Source organism: Cynocephalus volans, chromosome 17, assembly GCF_027409185.1.
Source record: "Cynocephalus volans isolate mCynVol1 chromosome 17, mCynVol1.pri, whole genome shotgun sequence".
Taxonomy (NCBI): Eukaryota; Metazoa; Chordata; class Mammalia; order Dermoptera; family Cynocephalidae; genus Cynocephalus; species Cynocephalus volans.
The window spans coordinates 300,489-308,381 of record NC_084476.1 but is presented as its reverse complement, the minus strand read 5'-3'; positions in this window follow the sequence as shown (position 1 = coordinate 308,381).

The following is a 7,893-nucleotide window of genomic DNA, read 5'->3' as shown; positions in this document are numbered from 1 at the left end:
ATCAAGAGTGGTCTCTTTCCACGTTATTACGAGTGGAATTCTGATTCTTACTAAATCCTGGTTTGACAACCTGAGGCATTGTGAGAAAAACAGCGAAATTCGAATATTGGCCAATTACAGCATGATATTAATAAGTAATTTGACTTTTTTGGTTGTCGTGTAGGTATTGCTATTCTAGAACCCATGTTTATTTTTGCAGATGCATTTTAGAGGATGAAAAATTCATGCATCTATTTTCCTTTAAATGGTTAAACAAATGAGAAATTTATACGGTAGCTCTCTTCCAAGCCATTAGAAAATGTTTGTTCTCATCCAATGCACTAATTTGTGTATCTTCAATGTATTGTACTACACAGTTGGAAAAGGTTTGTTCCTCTCTCCCAGATAAAGAACTGGTTATTATTACAATCTATAGATGTGACCCTATTAAATTCTAAATTTTAATCCTACAGCCATGGTAGGGCAATGAGCCATGTATTTGCCACCTGAAACAGACTAATACTAACCAGACTCATAGTAACCCAGCTAATGGGAGACCTTGGTTTCTGTCTCACGTTGTGAACACCCCCTGTTCCCCATGGGTCTCCCTATATTCTTACTAGATACCACTTCCTTTGCAGCAAGGACACCTGATACAGTGTGTTTCAGATTAACACTTCATGCACTTTAGGATTCATATTTTGAGGCTTGTCTGTACGCAGAAGCTTTAATTCTGTAAATCGGCAAGGCTGGTAATTAAGATTCAGATGGGAGTTCCAAAAGGAGGTCACCTCGATCATTCTGATCCTAGAGAGTCTGGTTCACGTCTCTCCTCTACCTTCTGGTAGTGTGCTGACAATCTTTGACATCCCTTGGGTTGTAGAATCATCACCCTGATGTTTGCCTCCATCCTCCTATAATGTTCTCCCTGTGTGGTCTGTACACAAATTCCCCCTATTTATAAGGACATCAGTCATACTGGATGAACTAATTACAACTGCAATGGCAGTATTGCAAAATAACATCAGATTCTGTGGTGGTGTGGTTGAGGACTTTAAAATATAAATTTGGGGGAAGGGCAAACACAATTTAACTCATAATGGAAACTTATCACTAACTTCAGCAGAAGCTGTGAATGATAGCACCTCCTCACTAAATGGAGAATAACAAGTCTCCTGTTGGTATGAACAGAGACAGCCCATCACATTACTCTAGATTTCTTATTGGCTACTTCTATGGGTTTGCATAGTCTGCCATACAAAACACCACAGACTGGGCAGCTTAAACAACAGACGGACATGTATTTTCTCCCAGTTCTGGAGGCTGGATGTTGAAGATCAAGGTGCTGCAGGATTGGTTTTCTCTAAGGCTCTCTCCTTGACTGGCAGATGTCCTTCTCTCTTCCTCTTCACATGGTCATCCTCTGGGCACAATTACCCCTGGTGAGTCTACATATGTCCTAATCCCCTCTTGTTGTAAGGACAATAATCAGATTGTTTTAGGCCCCAGACAGATTTTAACCTAACCACCTCTTTAAGACCCTATCTCAATATGCAGTCACCTTTTGAAGTTCCTGGGTTTAAGATTGCAAAATAATTATTTTGGAGGGTGGAGAGGACAGAAATTAGCCCATACAGTAGTCAGGGTGGTGTCCATGTCATTATAAATATTTAGACACATTATTATTATTATTTTTGTCTTTTTCGTGACCAGCACTCAGCCAGTGAGTGCACTGGCCATTCCTATAAAGGATCCGAACCTGCGGTGGGGTGGGAGCGTCGCCGCACTCCCAATGCCACACTCTCCCGAGTGCGCCATGGGCTCGGCACTAGACACATTATAATGATGCCCATCCACTCTGATATATGCCAGGCCCCTCAAGCTGAGCAGGTCATATCCTGGACTGAGATGCACACATTTGTTCTGACCCCTCTCCAGGAGGTGGCACTCTTCTCTCTAGCAGAAGTCTTGTAAACCCAGATCGCCACACTTCCCTACCTCCCACCTAGTGGTGGCTGCTGAGTTTCTCACTAGACAAATGTCACCGCTTTTTTTTTTTGTACCGACTGTGTTCCGAGAAGTTCATGAGATCCTGGTCTAACAAGATCTTGTGTGGGGGTGGAGGGTTCTATTGGACAGGACTGCTTCCTGGGAAGATTGGTGGCCTACCCTTCAGGATCTACTCTCTATGGCTTCCCTGCAACCAAGTGCCCTTACTCAGAGTCATACCCTGTGTCTTAAAAAGGACCATCTTGGTTTGCATAAATAGGGACTTCCCCCTAAGCATCTCTCCTCACCTGCTTATGCCACTCCTCATTGGTCACTTCAACCTCCAGGCCCTTCTACATTTAGAAGGTTCTGGTGCCCCAGAAGACTTGGGTCCTGGACATGCAGGACAATGGTGGCCAGTTGGGCAGTGGAGTTTTGTTGCTTTGTATTGCTTTGCCCCCCACAGATTTGTCACCCTTCTTTCCCTGGGTGACAGAGATGCAAAAGATTACTCAAAGCCCATCTCTTCTGAGCAGTGAGAGGCCCCAAAGTGGTTAACTACCTTGGAAACACTCAAGCAAGAGGCATCCCTTCCTTGGGAAATTAACCACAAATTGGGGTTCTCTTCCTGCATATATTTTCCAGACTAGGAAGTTACAGGAAGAGAACATAGGTGGGGTCATAGTTTAACAATATAGGCTGGTAACTTTCAGTGAAACAAGCCAGTTGACATTCCAGTAGGCAATTAAGTGGTCCTATCAACACAAGCTTGATCTTAGCAAACATTCCTTTTCCCTCCAGCAATTTTCCAGTATCTACACATATCAATCAGTAACCTGTCTGTCCTTGAGCCAGCAACCTCGCTGTGCCACAAGTGTTTGTCTTACAAAAGAGACTTTGTAGCCTAAGGAAATTTTTCATTCTTCTGCAAGGTGAATATTTGAAACTGCAAGGCTTTCGAAAACCAGGCCCTGTGAAGTACATTTGCTTTAAGAATATTCCACAGAGTTTCCACCTACAGAGTGGATGTGCTCAGGCTGGACTTCACTGCACAGTGATTACATCAGTCATGGTGGGGTGCAGAAGTCCTGTCTGCCTCTCACCATGAGTTAAACATGGACTTGGGTCCAAGAACTGAGCCTGTCTAATTGGATCTTTCTAGAATGAGAATCTGTGCTCTGAGGACACCTGGACCTCAGTGTGACTAAAATGGCCCTCAAGCTCGTTACCTGAATCTGACCTTGTCAGTATCCCCTTCTTCAGCCAGCAGGACCAGCATCTAATCACTCAATGGAGACAGAAGTCCAGATTTTATCTCCAACATCTCCTTTGTCCTCACTGCCCACACCTGTATAGTCACCAATTCTGCCCTAAACAGCTTTTTCCCATACATAAATTTCTCATTTTGGCTACTGTCATTGGTGGCTTCCAAACTTCCAAATCACCTTGCATCTAATTCTTTTTTTTTTTTTGTCAGCTGGCCAGTAGAAGGATCAAACCTTGGACCTTGGCATTATCAACAAAGTGCTGTAACCAACGAAGTTAACTAGACAGCACCTTACATTAATTCTTAACCCTAACCTCTGACACCTAATATTTAACCCCTAACCCTTTCCCTAACACACCATAATCCTCAACTCAGTAAACTAAGCCTAAACCCTAAACCATAAACACAACCTATCACCATAATCCTTAACTCCTAGCAGGTTTACATATTACCTATCACAAAACCCTAGCACTTCACTACAATTCCAACTCTAACCCCTATACACAATCATTTCCCCTAAAATGAAACCCAACACTAACACTAAATGTAAACCTTGAAGTGTAATAATAAGGCTTAACCCTAACCTCTCAATCTAACCCCAACAGCAAGCCTATCGTTATCCACTAACACTAACTCTAGTACTTAACCCTACCCCAATTGTAACATTAATCTCTAACCCCAACCTACTTAACCCCTAACCACTAATCCTAACCCTGCTCCCTAAAAGCAACCATAACTTTTAATCCTAACCCCACCCCCTAATCCTATCTCCAACCCCTCTCCCGAATTCTACCTGAACACGAACCCCAATATCAAGACCCTCACTCTACCCGGGTGGTGGTGGGCTGTGGAAGTGGCCTCAGTTTCCTCTCTTCCCAAGGTTCGCCTGGTGTTTTCCACACCTGAGTCTCTTGTTGGCCCCACCCTCCTGCGATCTTTCCCACCGACCTTCTGTCCTTCACCTTCACAGAACCCGTTCACGCTGCATTCTTTCTGCTCTGGCCCCAGAGCACCCCTGGTCCTGACATGAGCACCTGCTCGTTCACTCAGGGAGGTCTGTACTCCTCTGCCACCTCCTTGGGTTTACTTTTATTCCTGTTATTATCACCAACATGGCCATCGCCATTGCTAAAATTGTCACTGTTATAATTATTACCATTTTCATTTTTGTCATTGTTGACCAATTATTGAACACAGCCTTGTGGTCAGGTTATCCTGGATTCTAAAACTGAGTGGACACCCCATTTCAGTGAATCCCTCCCAAAAGTTTAACGAAAGTGAGCTGTGGTCTTGGTCCCTCAAGCTGATGTGACTTAGGATCTGGGAACAGACTCCCTAATTAAGCAGTTTGGGTTTACAACTAGCAAATGAGTAGGAAGCACAAAGAAGACAGCTGGGCAGGACGGGATGTAACCTAAGTGATGAGGAGGACATAAAACATTCGCTAAGCTCCAGGGACAGGGGACTTATCTTGACACACATCCTTGAGTTGTCTTTATAGGACAAAATCCAGAACTTTCTCAACCCTTGGAACGTGTGAGGAGGTGAACTTCAAGAACAGACTGATACGGGCCTGGTAAGTGATAAAGGAAACTAAAAGTTGTGTCTTTTTTTGTGAAGATCTTGCTTCTTTGTGCTCAGAGATGCAGCCACTCAGAACAGTCAACTGGTGACTCATGCAGCCCCTTCCCCAACCCCCAACACTTTCTTAAAACTCCCTGCCTGTAAGTGTTCCCAGAGATCAGGATGTTTCTGAGCTTTAGCCACCTGGACTCCATTACTTGGCCTTGTAATTAAAGCTTAATTTCCCTCACTGTAACTCGTGCCACTGTTTCGGCTTTAGCTGCACATCACGTGAAGTGACACAAGCGTGGTTCTATTACTCTTGCAGCTCACAGCTGGCCATGTCTCAGCCCTGTGACAAGTTAGTTCATGCCAAGACCTCTTGGAACGTCGGTGCCCTCTATGACATGGGGTCAGTGACTCTGTTCCCATGGAGGAAGTTGGGCATCCAAGCGGCCCTGACCATGTGGCCCAATCTTGTCCCACCCCAGCGAGCAGAGGCCTGCTGTGTAGGGACAGTCCAGGCAGACACGCTGGAGAAGCTGCTGGGCATCAAGTGTGGCCACCTGGGCAGTGACCCCTCCCACACCCCACCTTCCTGTGCTCCCGCTGAGCCCTCACCTCCACCCACCAGGTGCTGGGCCTCCTGCTGTGAGTGTGAATACCGCTCCTCTATGGCACAGAGGTGACCTGGCTCCAACTAGCTGTGGCTTAAGAATGTCACTGCACCTGAGCTGTTTGCACCTCTGAAAAGTGGGTGCCAGAAGGACAAGACCAAGAAGGTCATTGCAGGGACCAGATGGAATGAGCCATGGAAAGTGCCTGCCCAGTGTCCTCCCCTGCGGGAAGGACAGGAAGGGCTGCTCATGTTAATTATTTCACTCTCCCCATGAAGCGGCCCCTGCTTCAGCTCTCACCAGCCCCTATGTTTGGTTAGCACTGGTTCTGAATTTGTGAGAGGTTTGGGATGCCATCTAGAGGTCACTGGGGGTCAGCACCAACTCTCCATCCAGGGTGTCAGCTGGACCAGAACATGGAAGGTGACTCTCTTCCCCCAGTTCCCCTGCCTCCAGGTGCAGGTGACCATCACGAGCTCAACATGCCCAATGTGGGCCTGCAGTGCTGTGCCCTCCTCCTCCTTGCCTCCCTGCAGCCCAGGGGAATGCGCAGGCAGAGCCGGATGGGCAGGGGGGGCTGCGGAGGGTGCATGTGAGCATGTGACAGTGGACAGGGCTGAGTCACACAGAGGAGCCTCCAGAAGCAGGCAGACTGGACCCTGGGAGCTCAGATGTTCTGACCTTCACCTGAGGGGTTGCTGGGAGGGCCTAAAAACCCAGGTCTTGCCACAAACACCTGGCTCCTGCCACTGGCAGGCTTCCTCCACGACACATGGACCAACATGCTCCCACCTGGGCACTTTTCAGTGGATCCAGAGTCCCTGTCCTTGGTGGGTCTCACCCAAGAATAGGGAATCAGGAATTGTCCATGGGTGGCAGGACCCCAACAGATGCTAAGCAGAGGAGCCATCCCTGGGGATGCTGAGGCCATGAGGCCCAACAGGGGGCATGTCCCAGGCCACATAGGTGAGAAACAGCTTTATTTCTCAGGGGCCCTGAAGCAGGGCGGCTCCCTTTTGTCCACTCCTTTTAGGGTGCCCCATCCTCTGGCAGGTGATAAAGGGACACGGTGCCACAGGAGCTCACAGGCAGCACTGCCACAATCCCTGCCAGGTCCGTGGACACTGACCAGGGCCTCCTGTGCCAGGCCTGGTTCCCTGGGGTGCCAATGTGGGACACGCTATGGGGCCCAGCCCTCTGTCACCTTCTGATGGCGCCAGCTCAGCAGGCAAGAGGGCACCGAGCTGGGGTCCTCCAGTCTGCAGATGACTCCGAGCATTTGAGTCCAGGGCAGGAAGGTGGCAGGGAGTGACACAGAGGGGCTGGGGCCTCAACAGCTCTGCGGGAAGCCCCTTCCCATGGGGCATCTCCGGGAGAGATGGTCGGAAGTGCGACTCTGCCATCTTGCCAAGAACAGGGGCTGCCACTAGCAGGGGCCCGGGCAGCCTCAGGTGTGTCACGGGTGGGGCACCCGCCTTTCAGGGTTGTGCACCGGCTGCTGCCACCTGCTGGGCACAGACACTGTGGCCTCCTGTGTGGCCTCCAGGGTGGCTGCGCAGCATGCACAGCTCTGCACAAGGATGCAGAGACGCTTGGGGGACGGCAGGTCACAGCGCAGGCCACCGCAACAGTGCCACTGGCATCCTCCTGCCCTGGAGCAACCAAGAAGTGCTTCTTCCTCCTGCAGGTAGTGCCAGGCCAGCAGAAGGGGTGGAAGGTGGCGGCATAGTCACCACAGCTCCTGCTTCCTGCCTGGTCATGCTGCTGTGGGCATCGGTACTTCTGAGTGGCTGATGGAGCTCAGCAACAGCCAGGCCTCTGAGTGGAGGGACCGTCACTCATGCAGGACACTGGGACATGCACCCCAAGATCTGACATCATGGACCGGCAGCCTCCCTTTTCCTGATGACCTTGGCATGACATGACAGCTTGGTGAGTGGCCACACCTGCTACCCCACCGCATTAGCAGGGCCCCACTGGGACACAGCAGTCATTGTCCATGTCCAGGGGGTCCCAGATATCATTCAGTCAGTGGAGTGAGAAGTACACATGCAGGTGAACAAGTCCTCTGTCACAGAGTCCCTGTGGAGTGACATGAGGCTGTGGCAGGAGCCACCCCCGTGCACCCCACCCTCGCTGAAGCTCCAGGTGAGATGCTGAGAGGCTCTGGAACGATGTGAATGGGGCCACCTTAGACCTCAGCCCTGGTGGAGCTGATAGATGATGCAGCCTCATTGGGGACCGCAGCTGAGCCCCACCAAAATTGCTGACCACAGGATGACAAGCAATTGAGATTACTTTGGGGTGGCTTGTGACAGCAGGGATGACTAGTATGGACAGTGCTCCCTCTTGCACCACCTGGGGTTTGGCTTCTGGCTGAGCTGGGGGCTCTAATGCATTGTCACCATCATCCTGCTTTTTAAATTGTGCGCCTCCTTCCCTTTGTCACTAACACCAGTGAGCTCAGCTCTGCCTAGT